At 42.2% G+C, this 14,908-nt stretch overlaps 1 non-coding gene across 1 annotated transcript; it reads left to right on the top strand.

Annotated features, from left to right (window-relative positions):
- Positions 1-7,258: 7,258 nt before the first annotated feature.
- On the top strand, positions 7,259-7,389 carry LOC126005012 (small nucleolar RNA SNORA2/SNORA34 family). Its single transcript, XR_007494199.1, has one exon. It is a non-coding gene; the product is annotated as a small nucleolar RNA SNORA2/SNORA34 family (small nucleolar RNA).
- The last annotated feature ends 7,519 nt before the right edge of the window (positions 7,390-14,908 follow it).

The raw sequence follows: 14,908 nt of genomic DNA, 5'->3' as shown, positions 1-14,908 counted from the left end.
CGCGGTTCGATCCCCCAGCGTCCCATATGGTCCCTCCAACCCAGGGGCGATTTCTGAGCACTTAGCCAGGAGTAACCCCTGAGCATCAAACGGTGTGGACAAAAAAAAAAAGGAAAGTGAAATCTGCAGAATTATGAGCATGTTCAGTTGAAGGGAAAAAAGCAGGACATCCAGACAGAGAGGAGATTATAAGGAGGTGAGAAAGAGAAGAAAGTTGGAGTTGGAGCAATAGGGCGGCAGGTAGAGCACTTGTCTTACATATGGCTGACCAGGCTCAATCTTCAGGACAGTAGAGTCTCTTGAACCCAACTAAGAATGATCCATGAGTCAGGAGCACTGGAATGATCCTCGAGCACTAGGTGTGACCCCAAAACTTTTAGAAAGCAAGAGAGAGGAGAGATGAGTCTCTGGGACTTCTCAATAGATGTTGGAAAGGGGTCTTGGGTGAATGGAGACAAAATAATGGCCATGATCAAGAGATAGAATAGGGTCTGCTGCATTTGCTTTGCAAGTGGCCAGCTTTGAATTGGTTCCAGCACAGCATATGGTCCCCTGGACACTTTCAGAGGTTACTCTGAGTACAGCCAGGAGTGGTCCAATGTCCCCCACATCCCTGCAAAAAGTAAAAAAACAAGGCCAGCAAGCAATCGACTTCCCCACGCTGATGACTGTTTCCAATGGAAATGAATAATAATAATCAGACAAATAAAACCAGCAAATTGGCCACCAACAGATTCTGCCTGAAGACATTCCGAAGCACATTGTTTGTTTATTTGTTTGTTTTGGGCCATACCCGACAGTGCCCACCAGTTACTCCTGGCTCTGCACTCAGGAATCACTCCTGATGGGCTCAGGGCACCCTGTGGGATGCTGGGGGTAGAACAGGTCAGCCATGTGCAAGGCAAATGACCTCCTGATGTGCTGTGGCTCTTGCCCCAGGAAACACATATTTTAAGATGTTGGGAAATGATCCCTGGTGTGAAAAGAAGCAACAAGGACCAAAAGGTGGGTAAAAAAATGGTCTAGTATAGAATATGTCAAGGTAAGGAGGGGGCAGTGGCTCACACGTGTTGGAATATGGTGCTCAGGAGATGGATGAAGACAATACTGGACATCAGGAGAGTGATGAGACAGAGAAAAGGATTCAGGCAGGACAGTGATGGAGGAGTATGGAATGTGAGCGGGAAGGTGATGGAGAAAGTTCTGGAAAGTGATGAAGGAGTACCAGGCTACTCACGGGAAGGTGTTAAAGGAAGAGTAGAGTTTATCACCAGCAGAAAAACTTGGGAAGGAATTACAAACTTTTCTCTATTTGCTGAGTGAACCAGAGAAAATGACACCAACACTCCATTGTTGTATCAACTTGATATAGATGCAAAGTGTGTAGAGGACATTTCTAAGAAAATAGAAAATGCCCATGAAACATTAGTCTTATACAGGACTTGGCACATGGTGAAACTGTGTGTGTGTGTGTGTGTGTGTGTGTGTGAGAGAGAGAGAGAGAGAGAGAGAGAGAGAGAGAGAGAGAGAGAGACTGTGTGTGTGAGAGAGAGAGAAAGAGAGAGAGAGAAAGAGTAAGAGAGAGGGAGAGACAGAGACAGAGACAGAGACAGAGGCTATGGACTCTGGTTACTCCTGGCAGGGCTTGGGACTCTATGTGGTACTGGGGATCAGACCCAGGTTACTGTGTGCTAGGCCTTCCCTGTTGCACTATTTCTTGGACACTAGACCACCATCTTTTCCTATTCTTCCTTGTAGATTCTTTTTATTTGTTTGTTTGTTTTGGGGTCACAACTAGTGACACTCAGGGGTTACTCCCGGCTATGCACTCAGAAATTGCTCCTGGCTAGGGGGACCATATGAGGTGCTAGGAATTGAATCAGATCCATCCTGGATCTGCCGCGTGTAAGGCAAATGCGGTACCTCTGTGCTATCACTCCAGCCCCTCTTCGTTGTAGATTCTCTGGGAAGTTGACCTCGACTTTTCTCACCATGGAACATGAACTTGAAGAATTTCCCTCATCTGAGCCATTTTAGCAATGATTAATAATAATAAAAATTAATAATAATAATTATTATCATTATTGCTATTTGGTTCTGAAACAAGGAAGAATTATTTATTCATTGGTTATTATCATTGCTTCAGTGTGATCACATCTGGAGCTGATTTGGTGAGAGCAATGCCAAGGCCACTCCTGGGGGGTCTTTGGGTCTGTGTAAGCTGGTGAGGGGACCAGGTCACCCACATACAAAGCTGTGATCCAGCTCTTAATTAAACCCATTGGCTCACAGCGAATAATTTAGAAGAAAACATCCATGTTATACATATTGAGATTCAATAAAACTATCTTCATCTTAAGTTAAAATTTCATTCATCAGATAGAAATGAGGCCCCTCTTAATTTACAAGCTTAAATGATCAAAACCATAAAAAATGTACTTTCCAAATAGAGATGTAATAGATATTGTGTGTAAACCATTTTATGGAAACTTCATGGAAATTTAATGAAATAAACTTCCACCAAGGAGAGAGTATTTAACAAAGGGTTGATCATAAAAATATGTTCATTTGAAGTTTGTATATAGTATAAAAATTCAAAGGTAATATGTCTTTGTTTAGAAATTAGACCAACCAGGGGCCAGAGTGATAGAACAGTGGGTAGGGCGCTTGCCTTGCATGTGTTCAACCTGAGTTTGGTCACCGGCATCCCACATGGCCGACTGAGCATGCCAGAAAGGTGTCCTGAGTAAAGCTAGGAATAGCCCCTGAGCATCGACGGGTGTGGTTAAAAAAAAAAGACAAAAAAAAAAAAAAAAAAAAAAAAAGAAATTAGACTAACCAATTATTTTTTCCCCAGGCTTATTTTACTAATGACATTATTTAGAATGGCCAATGTGGGTTGTTAATAAAAAGCTGATTAACTTTTAATTGGTTTTATTATAGTTGTAGAATGACCTACAGACAATTACACACACACACACACACACACACACACACACAAAACACAAACCTCTTGATATTTCCATGATATGCTGTTCATTTTGCTGTTCTCTTCAGAAACTGCCCATATTGATTGAGACTCTGATCCTTGAATATCAAATTGATTGTATTTGATGCCCTAATTCTCTCTCTTTTCATGTGTCCTTCATGTCATCTATCTTTCTATCTATGGATGTATATACACACTCAGAAATGAGTAGGAAATAGGTCAATCTAAAACTTAATAGTCTGCTATACTATCTATTGCTTATCACTTCTAAGGTACCTTAAGCTGTTTATATTAGTAAATACAGGGAAATTCATGTCCTTATAAGTACATTACTTGGATTTTTTTGTTGCTTGTTTTTGGGTCATACCTGGCAGTGCTCAGGGGTTACTTCTGGCTCTATGCTCAGAAATTGCTTCTGGCAGGCTCGGGGGACCATATAGGATGCCGGAATTCAAACCACCGTCCTTCTGCATGCAAAGCAAACGCCTTACCATGCTATCTCTCTGGCCCCACATTACTTGGAATTTTATCATGTAGCTGTATGATAATTTTTCTAAATTATTTTTTAAAATGGGGGCCAGAGCAATAGCACAGTGAGAATACTTGCTCTGCATATTGCTGACCTGGGTTCAATTCCTCTCACCCCATAGAGTCACCTCAGTCTTCCAGGAATGATACCTGAGTGCAGAATCAGGAATAAGTCTTATATCATCAACTGTGAGTGATATTTATACATCCTTTTTTATATGAAGAAGCTTCCTTCTACTCCTAGTTTTTGGGTGTTTGTTTTGTTTTGTGGTGTTGGGTATCAAACTCAGGGCTTCAGATCTGCTAGGGATGTGCCCTTCCCATGCCATGTCCCTCTCCACTGACTCTTATTTTTTTTTTTTTTTTTTTGTGGTTTTTGGGTCACACCGGCAGTGCTCAAGGGTTATTTCTGGCTCCAGTCTCAGAAATTGCTCCTGGCAGGCACGGGGAACCATATGGGATGCCGGGATTCGAAACGATGATCTCCTGCATGAAAGGCGAACGCCTTACCTCCATACTATCTCTCCAGCCCCACCTGACCCTCATTTTAAATCACAAATGAGCACTGAATTTTTTTTTTTTCTTCTGATTTAGGGTCATACACAGCCGTGCTCAAGGATTACTCCTGGCTGTGCACTCAGAAATCGCTCCTGGCAGGTTCGGGGGCCCATATGGGATGATGGGATTTGAACTGAGGTCTGTTCTTGGTTGGCTGTGTGCAAGACAAACACCTTACCGCTGTGCTATCACTCCGGCCCCTAGCACTGAACTTTTAAGCTAACCACAAACAGGGATGAGTTTACTTAGAGAAATAACTACATTTTGAACTATCCTAATAATGAGAATGTATGAGGGAAATAGAAAGGCTGTCTAGAATACAGGCGGGGGTTGGGTGAGGAGGAGGGAGATTGGTGATGGGAATGCTGCACTGGGTGGTGTTCTTTACATGACTGAAACCCAAATACAATCATGTATGTAATCAAGGTGTTTAAATAAAATATATTAAAAAAAGAAATATGGTATCATTGGCTAACAAAGACAAGGCCCAGCCAGGAAACAGACTACAGTATTAAAATTCTAGCACACAGGGCTTTTAGAAAATAAAAAATAGGGCCCGGAGAGATAGCACAGCGGTGTTTGCCTTGCAAGCAGCCGATCCAGGACCAAAGGTGGTTGGTTCGAATCCCGGTGTCCCATATGGTCCCCCGTGCCTGCCAGGAGCTATTTCTGAGCAGACAGCCAGGAGTAACCCCTGAGCACTGCCGGGTGTGGCCCAAAAACCAAAAAAAAAAAAAGGAAAAAAAAGAAAAAAAAAAGAAAATAAAAAATAGACACAGTGAGTGAGAAAGACTCTCTAAACAGATGAGGTTGGGAGGGAAATGATCCAGTGTGTGGCAGATGAGAGGGTAGTTGAAAGAGTTATAACCCCAATTGCTACTAGATGAAAGGTTAGATACCACCAGTGAGCAAGGACATTAAAAAAAAAAAAGTCGTTTCCTGCTTTGACTTAGATCAGGGGTCTCAAACTCGAGGCCCGTCGGCAGTTTGTGGCCCTCCGTACAACATTTTGTGGCCCACGGCCGCCCTTCAAATAACACAGTATTCTCGATTATTTGCTTACCGAATAATCGCAATAAAAATCTCATTAGTAAGAAAAAAATCGCATTAAACATTCGCATACCCTGAGTAGTTCCGTTCAGGGTATGCAAATGTTTAATGCTATTTTTTGCGATTTTTTCTTACTAATGCGATTTTTTATTGCGAATATTCTGTAAGCGAAATCCCTTATGCGGCCCTGCCTCACCCCTACTTTGCCTCCTGCAGCCCCCAGGTAAATTGAGTTTGAGACCCTTGCCTTAGATGATCTTGTGGACTTTCTCTTATATTCAATTAATCTGGTGAATTACCCAGACACGTTTGTTTTTTGTTTTTGTTTGTTTGTTTTTTTTTTGGGTCACATCCGGTGACGCTCAGGGGCTACTCCTGGCTATGTGCTCAGAAATAGCTCCTGGCTTGGGGGATCATATGGTATGCCAGGAATCGAACCACGGTCTGTCCTAGGCTAGCGCGGGCAAAGTAGACTCCTCATTGCATGTGCCACCAGTCCAGTCATGACATGGTTTTTAGTTTCAAACTTATTTTAGGAATTAACACTAACTGTTGGTTAATTTTTTTATACATGTCTAGATTTGATCTGATAATACTTATTAAGAATTTTGTTGTCTTATGCCAATAAACTTCTGGGGTGAGGCCTTTTTGTAATCAGGTCAAGGATTTTTTTTTTTCCATTTTCTCTATTTTTCTGGACCTATGCAAACATTAGCGATTGCCACTATCACACCTTTACTATATTTTTTTACTCTTATCCTTTAAGGAAAAAAATACAACTTACTGAACTTAAAAACAAATTACTGGGCCGGGCGGTGGCGCTAAAGGTAAGGTGCCTGCCTTGCCTGCGCTAACCTTGGACGGACCGCGGTTCGATCCCCCGGTGTCCCATATGGTCCCCCAAGCCAGGAGCAACTTCTGAGCACATAGCCAGGAGTAACCCCTGAGCGTTACCGGGTGTGGCCCAAAAACCAAAAAAAAAAAAAAAAAAAAAAAAAAAAAACAAATTACTGTAGTAGAATGCCTGTCTTGAACACAGGTAGGGATGGGAAGGGAGGAGGGGGTAATGTTGCACTGGTGAAGGGGGGTGTTCTGGTTATGACTGTAACCCAAATATGATCATGTTACTTAAATAAGAAAATATATTTAAAAATAAAAAAATTAACCAACTGTTGCTGTAAATAAAATTTAAGGCAACTTAAACAAAATAGAATTTTGTGTATTTTTTTTATGGGGAACATGTTTCACAACCTCCTTTTCTTGTCATGTCATCAACTGACTTTGGGATCTGGGGCCCCAGGAAATAAATTAGTATGTACTTCTTCCTTCTCTATTTTCCCAAAGAGTTTATATAAAACAATCTTTTTCATTCCTTAAAGATTGAATGGATAGGGCTGGAGAGATAGTATAGCAGGCAGGGCTTTTTGCTTTGCATGCAATTGAACTGGGTTAAAATTTCCGGCATCCCATATGGTTCCCTTAGCACCTCCAGGAGTAATTCCTGAGCAGAGAGCTAGAAGTAACCCTGAGCATCATGTGTTGTGAACCCCAAAACAAAACAACAACGATAAAAAATTGATGGTAATCACCAATGACATTTGACTTAGATTTGATTTTCAATACACTTGGAATTCTAGCCTGGGCCAGTTGGGCATAGGAATGCTGGTGAGTCTCTGAGACCTGGTTCTGTCCAATGACAACCTTCACCAAAACACACATGGCCTGGCTGGGGAGAGGTAGGAAGGGCTGGTGTGCATGCCTAACATATGCACTCCTATGCCCAACTGGCCCAGGTTTTGTGCTCAGCGTTGTCACAGGAGTAGAATCTGCAACTTGGGACTTGGTGGTCATGTCCTTAGACCATTCTCCCCTGCTCCGAGAGGTCTGGGGCACAGCATAGCTCTAAGTGGTACTTTCTCTTCATCTGTAGTGTCTGTGGTACTGTCCCCTTTTCCTGCCTGGAAGAGATTATTTTCTTTATCCCAGTTGCTAGGGGGTTATCCATTCCATGGACAATTTCCAATAATCAGCTTTCCCCTAGTTTTGTGGATTCCTGCTCTCTTTAATTTATTTGCAATTTTATTGCTTTATTTAATTCTATTTTCATCCTTTTCAGAAAGCATCTTATAATGTGCAGCTATGAATCAAAGCCAGTACTTTGCTGAAGCTGTTGGTTTCAAGCAGGAACCTAATAAAATGTCTTTCTAAGTTCTGTTGATGTTTTAGAATTTTAAAAACGGTCAGTATCTTAGACAGAAACACCTGTGTAAAAAAAAAAAAAGGAAAAGGTTTTGTTTTGTTTTGTTTTGTTTTGGGGCCATATCCCTGTTGACGCTCAGGGGTTACTCCTGGCTAAGCACTCAGAAATCGCTCCTGGTTTGGGGAGATCATATGGGATGCTGGGGGATCGAACCGCTGTCCTTCCTTGGCTAGCGCTTACAAGGCAGACACCTTACCTCTAGAGCCACCACTTTGTACCCCCCAAAAGAAAAAGGTATCTAGGGGTCCATCTAGGTTCCATCCTCAGCATCCCATATGGTCTCTTGAGAACCATCAACAGTAATTCTTGAGTGCAAAGCCAGGAGTAAGCCAGGATTGTCAGGGGTGGCCCAAAAATGAAAGAAAAAAAAAAAGCATCCTATTATAGTATTCTATAGTTCACATATCTTAGGGATCACCTCATCTCTGGAGTATGTATTAAAAATACTAATTTTTGGGGCTGGAGAGATAGCACAGCGGTAGGGCATTTGCCTTGCAAGCAATCGACCTAGGATGGACCTGGATTTGATTTCTGGCATTTCATTTAGTCTCCTGAGCTTACCAGGAGTGATTTCTGAGCACAGAGCCAGAAGTAATACCTTATCATTGCCTGGTGTGACCTAAAAACCAATAAATAAATAAACTGCTTAAAAATACTAATTTTCCTGCAGATCATCACTGTATCTGTCTCTCAACATTTACAAAAACTCTGTTTAATTCCATTTCAATTTAAGTTTTTTTACTTTGATCACTATTTCTTTATCAATACATAGGGTTATTCCAAGAATACTCTTTGATTACTGGAGCTCTTTAAGATAAGCAATTTATAAGAATTGAGTTACTCTTTCTCAGAGCATTTCCTCGGTATCCATGAACATTTACTTCAAGGCTCAGAATATTATTAGATCTGTCTTGGGTCCTATTTCATGGATACATGAAAAGAATTTGTGTCCTGCCAGTGCTCTGTACAACCCTATCAGAACTAATCGATGTGTTAATGTTTCTAATTCCATGAACTCATCTGTATTGTATTGGCTTTCTCTAATTGTTCTTTTTTGTTGTTGTTATTCCCAGAATCTATAATTTATTGTTGTAGCTTTCATTGAGGCTTCAAATAATAGGGGGGTTGTTCAAAACTTTTGAAATTCACCTTAAAATATTTTATTCATATAGAAAATAGGTTGTTAGAAATACATTTTTAAAAAATTTTTATTGTGACCAAAGTGCATTACAAATCTTTCACTGCATCATTTATGGTACATAGTGACAATGAATGAGGGGCATTCCCACCACCTGTGCTGTCCTCCCTCCGTCCCTATTCCCAGCATGCATCCCACATCTCCGTCCTCTACCCCCCAGTATGCCAGTGCAACTGATCTCCACTTTACAGTTTGTTGTAGATTGAGCATCCATTCCACCTTCATTGGAGATAAAAAGGGGAGAAAAAAATTTGGTGACAGCTACCAAAAAAAAAAAAAAAAAAAAAAGGAGAAAAGAAAAAAATGGACCCGGCAAATAAAAATAAAAATAAATCTCTAAATAATAACCACAAGTGTGAAAAAGAAAGAGAAAAGTGGAAGAGCAAAGAGAAGGAAAATAAAATCAAAAACTAACAAATCAAAACAAAACAAGAAAAAGTATGGGTGCTGGAGTGGTAATTGTTCTATAGACCATTCAATGTTCTTTCCTTTAGTCACAACTTATTAATAGGTCTAGATGGGACAATTTGGGAGAAAAAGTTTGGAAGGAAAGTTCTGTAAAGACACATCTCTGCTGCCCATATCAGACACTGCTATGTAGACTTGCTTTCTCCTCTCTCTACATTTTACTAAATAAAGATGATTATACTTCATTGGGGCTTGAGAGTTGGAGAATATATAGAGGAGTTTGCCTTGGTGAAACCCGTGGGTTCAATCTCTGGCACCCCATATAGTTTCCTGAGTTCATCAGAAGTGATCTTTGAATACAGAGCCATGAGTCAGCCCTGAGCACCACACACACACACACACACACACACACACACACACACACACACACACACACAAACCCCCCAGCAATAACAATAATAATTTATATAAAAAAAGTAAGGGGTAGACTGGTAATTTGATTCAAAGGGCTAGAGCACTTGCTTTACATGCTGGGGATCCCAGGACTGATTTCTAGCCCTCCATACTCCTCCCCCCACACCACAACTACCAGCTGGAATGATGAGTGAGCTTGGAGCCAAAGAGTAGCCCCCAAGCACCATTGGTAGCCCTAAGCCCAAAACAAGCAAACAAACAAATACTGACATAAAAAGAAAAACAGATACTAACATTTGTCTCCACATTTGTGATGTTGGGTAGATTAGTCCTTTCCTACACAAATTATCATTAGTATCATTTCCTCTCAGCCCAAGTGCTTGTTTCTAGTATTTATGATAATGTAGAATTCATGGTCTAATATTTGGTTTATTTTTTGCAGACAAGTTTTGCTAGCTAGAGTACTCTTGGTTGACAGGTATTATTTTTTTGCATGCTTTGTCAATATAATTTCATTTCTTGTTTTGTTTGTTTTGTTCTATTCAGGGCCATACCTGGTGGTGCCCCAGGGTTCTAAATTCATCGATTACTCAGGGGACCATTTGGGATGCTTGGGGTTGAATTTAGGTCAATCTCATCGAGGCAAGTGTTAGGTTACTGATCCTACCCTATTCGATAATTGTACTCCATGCTAGGGTGTGACCTGGTGATAGTATATTGGATTATTTCTTACTTGGTATTCTTCTCCCACCCTAGGGTGGGACCTGATTCTTGTCAATAAAAGCAGGGGTCTGAGAAAGGCAGGGGCTCATTCTTAGGTCTTCTTCCATTGAGCTACACTCCATCTTAGGAGCAGAAAGCTTTTGTGAAGGTTTGAATTCCTTGCTTGAGCACTGGATTTCCTGAACCCATTTTTGTACTTTTTCACTGTGTGAATTATTTCCTGCGGATCTCTACAACTAGAACTGTTCCTCCTGTCCTAGTCGGACAGGGAAACGGGAACTGCCTTTCCTATCTGGGAGCTTGGTGGGAATCAAACCTCAACCTATCTCCTAGAGAACATGAAACTTCAAGCAAGAACAATAACCCTTTGGCATTGTAATTTTAATACATTATAGTCTTCACTTTTTTTTGTTTTTGTTTTTGTTTTTTGGGTCACACTCGGCAGTGCTCAGAGGTTACTCCTGGCTCTACGCTCAGATATCGCTTCTAGCAGGCTCAGGGGACCATATGGGATGACGGTATTCAAATCACTGTCCATATACATGCAAGGCAAATGCCCTACCTCCATGCTATATCTCCGGCCCCTATAGTCTTCACTTTTTCCGATGAGATTTTTTGATTAATTCAATTATTTTTCATTTCTATGTAATTTTCCTCCCTCCCTTCCTCCCTCCCTTCTTTCCTTCCCTCCCTCCTTCCCTCTTTCCTTCCCTCCCTCCTTCCCTCTTTCCCTCCCTCCCTCCTTCCTTCCTTCCCTCCCCTCCTTCCTTCCTTCCTTCCTTCCTTCCTTCCTTCCTTCCTTCCTTCCTTCCTTCCTTCCTTCCTTCCTTCCTTCCTTCCTTCCTTCCTTCTTTCCTCCCTCCCTCCCTCCCTTCCTCCCTCCCTCCCTCCCTTCCTCCCTCCCTCCCTCCCTTCCTCCCTGTAACTTTTTTGTTTGTTTTGTTTAAAACAGAAAGATGGGGGTCGAAGAGATAGCATGGAGGTAAGGCATTTGCCTTTCATGCAGGAGGTCATCCCATATGGTCCCCGTGCCTGCCAGGAGCAATTTCTGAGCACTGCCAGGTGTGACCCAAAAAAACCACACACACACACACACACACACACACACACACACACACACACACACACACACACACACACACACAAATAAAATAGAAAGGTGGAAATGTAACCCTGCCCCCAACTTCCTGTTTCCCTAACCTCTTCTTTTGAGATGTTAATCCCACCTAGAGAATGAGACCTGCTCTCACCTGGATGGGACAGGCTATTTTAAATAAATATTTAAAGAGGCTTCCTGCGGGAGGGAGGAGGCAGGGGAGGAGCAGCAAAATGCAGAGAGGAGAAGCAGCAGAAGAAGCTGTTTGGCAAAAAAAACAGGTAGCAGAAACTCTATTGGAAAAGAAAAAGCCATGGAATAAAGTAAGCTGACTTCAATGAAACTTTAACTGACTGCTTGTGAATTATTTCTGCACCATTACCCTGTTTCATCAAACCCACTGACTTGAGGAGTTAGAAATATGGTGCCTGGGGCAACCTCACCCAACATGTGAACTATATGCTTTATATATTATGTTTTTTTTTTTTTAATGAGAAGGATTTTATTTTATTTTATTTATTTTTTGGTTTTTGGGTCACACCCGGCATTGCTCAGGGGTTACTCCTGGCTGTCTGCTCAGAAATAGCTCCTGGCAGGCACGGGGGACCATATGGGACACCGGGATTCGAACCAACCACCTTTGGTCCTGGATCAGCCGTTTGCAAGGCAAATGCCGCTGTGCTATCTCTCCGGGCCCTATATATTATGTTTTATATTTAAATCTACACTGCCCTCCTCCCTCCTTCTTTCCTCACTTCCTCCCCCTCCCTCCCTCTTTTTCTCTCCTCCCTCCCTCCCTCCCTCCCTCCCTTCCTCCCTTCCTTCCTCCCTTCCTTCCTTCCTTCCTTCCTACCTTCCTTCTTTCCTCCCTCCCTCCCTCCCTCCCTCCCTTCCTTCCTTCCTTCTTCCTTCCTTCCTTCCTTCCTTCCTTCCTTCCTTCCTTCCTTCCTTCCTTCCTTCCTTCCTTCCTTCCTTCCTTCCTTCCTTCCTTCCTTCCTTCCTTCCTTCCTTCCCTCCCCCCTGCACAGTGCTTTCAGTTTCCTCCCAGCTGAGCTCAAGGGGCTGTGACACTGGGCTCCTCTGCAAAGCTCACCCTTCTACCTTGGGGGCATCTCTCAGGCTTATGTGTGGAATATTTCTCAACAGACTTCAAGAATGTCTATTTTGACTTTCAGCTTCTTGACTGTGTAGAGTCTAGTGTTGTTGCCTTAACTTTTATTCTGATCTGGATTTATTTACCTTCTAAGTCTACAATGTCATATTTTCACCCAAATTTGGGGACACTCAGACTGACTTCTTCAAGTACTTCTTAGATTCTTTCTCTCTTCTTTTTTTTCCTTTCTGGTTTCTTGGACACTTGTGTCTAAGAGTAGTTTGCCCTGAACATGTGTGACATTGTCCCTTCTCTGGTCCTTTGTTGCTTACTGGGAAGGACACACTCTAAAGGTGTTGTGAACTATTGTTTTGATGCACAAACTCCATGAACTACATTTGCCCTCCTAGGTGGGACAAACTACATAGAAGGATTAGAGCTGTGTGTTCAGGCTTTCTGCTGGCTGCACTTCCTCTGTGTGGTGCTGGCAACCGTGCATCCTGGCTTGTGTTTGCTGGAAACTAGACACTGAGCCCTGTGTGTTGTGATTCTAGATTTTATTATGTTGTTCTGAGACTGGTGGGTTCAACCACCATCTCTTCCATCCTTATGTTTCCACTTCCAGCTGCTGTAGTTTCTGTTTTCCTCCTTGGGATGTCCCCTACACTGGTATAAATTAGTAGTTTACTGAGGAATCTAAACAGAATTTAGGTCCACATTTGACTGTTTAGATTTTGATTCTTGATTTGGTTCCTGACTTTGATTCCTGATTTCCTCTCTTAATGTTATGTCAACCTCTGGCCTGAAGACATCATACAAAGGTTAAGGACCTGGGGCCAGAGTGATAGCACAGCAGGTAGGGCATTTATTTGTCTTGCATGTGGCTGACCCAGGTTTGATCCCCAGCACTCCATATGGTCCCCTGAGCCTGGCAGGAGTAATCCCTGAGCACCCCATATGTGCCCCCCTCAAAAAATGGTTAAGGCCCTGACCTAGCATATAACCATGGCCACCACCCTGGTTAGAATTTCAGCTATTCGTATGGGCTGAAACTCAAGGTGTGGCCTCTGAGTACCATTGGGTATGAACCCCAAAACCAAGAAACTCTGCAATCCTGCACTCCAACCTCAAAGGCCACACTCTGCCTTTCACCATGTTTGTAAGGGCCTCCAGCCCAGCTCCATCATCTTTCAAGGGGAACTTGGTTCCGATGCTTGTCTGCTTCCCCCTGGACTTCCTGATACAAGCGAGACACCAGTTTGGGGTAGGAAGAGTTGAATACTTGCTTATGGAATTCTGTTTCTTCAAACTCTGCTGCTTTCAGGATGCCCCACTATCTGTGAAGTCACAGCTTTTCTGGTACCCTTTGCTTACCTGCATCTCCTCCAACCCTCAATCTCAAGTTTGTTGCTTTAGATCTATGAGGGCCTATGAGAATATCAGTTCACCCAGAACCATGACAGGAGGCAAATCCCCTACCTGAGATTTTTTGTCATTGCCCTTATCAACCTTTTTCATACAAAGTACTCCAACTCCTGTTCTTTTCCATGCTTGACAAAGCCTTACAATTTTCTTCTTTAAAGAAATTTTGACTTTAATAATTCAGTAGAATCCTGTGGACTGGTACTCTGAGGCTATCTGAGTAGATAAATACAATGATGGTTCTTGCCTGTTGTAATGATCATTATTTATTAGGTTAATAATAATGACATATTTATAATGACTATTCACTTATTGTCAAATTATTATTATGACTTTTGCCAAATGATGTTGTAATGGTATATCAACTTTTATTAGTTGGCTTTCTACTGGAACAAAGAATTTTTCTTATTTATGAGTCAAGATAAACATTTATATTTTTATTTCTGTGGGTTATAATCCCAGTTACTTGTTTGTTTGTTTGTTTGCTTGATTGGTGATGATCAGGGTTTATTCTTGGCTCTACACTCAAGAATAATTCCTGGCAGTGCTCAGGAGACTATATTTAGGTGCCAGTGATCAAACCCAGATCAGCCCCATGCAAAGCAAATGTTCTTCCTACTATACTATCTGTCCAGCCCTGTAACCTGACCCCTATTCTTTGTGTAAGCTTACCTACAAGAAAGACCCTCCCATTTTTGGAAGGGGTTTTGGGAAGATTTGACTTGGCCTCAAGTCAAAAGGAGATTTTGCCTGGATGGAGAATGGAGAAGGAAGCATGAGGAGAGATTGCTGAAAAAAGCTAGAAGCAGGGCAAGCTGATAATAGCATGTGTAAATGATTATTATAGGCCACACATGTTGGCCAGGGCAAATAAAGCTGATATTTCCTGAAGCCTGCCTGTAAGTGGATTCTCTCCTAGCTGCCACCCCGACAGCTGAAGGGGGTTGCTCAGAGCCACGTGTCATGGGCTGGAGAATAAAGGCCTCCATCACCATCCACCTCCATCCAAGCCCACCCTAAGGCTCTGATGCAACACAGCCCTATTTTTTTTGGTGGGGGGGAGGGCACACCTGGCAGTGCTTGAAGCTTACTCTTGATTCTGTGCTCAGGGCTCATTTCTGATTGTGCTCAGGGAACATTAAGTGGAAATCAAGACTGAGCCAGAGTCA

This window comes from Suncus etruscus, chromosome 3 (genome assembly GCF_024139225.1).
Source record: "Suncus etruscus isolate mSunEtr1 chromosome 3, mSunEtr1.pri.cur, whole genome shotgun sequence".
Classification (NCBI taxonomy): Eukaryota; Metazoa; Chordata; class Mammalia; order Eulipotyphla; family Soricidae; genus Suncus; species Suncus etruscus.
This window is presented reverse-complemented; position numbering and strand designations above follow the sequence as displayed.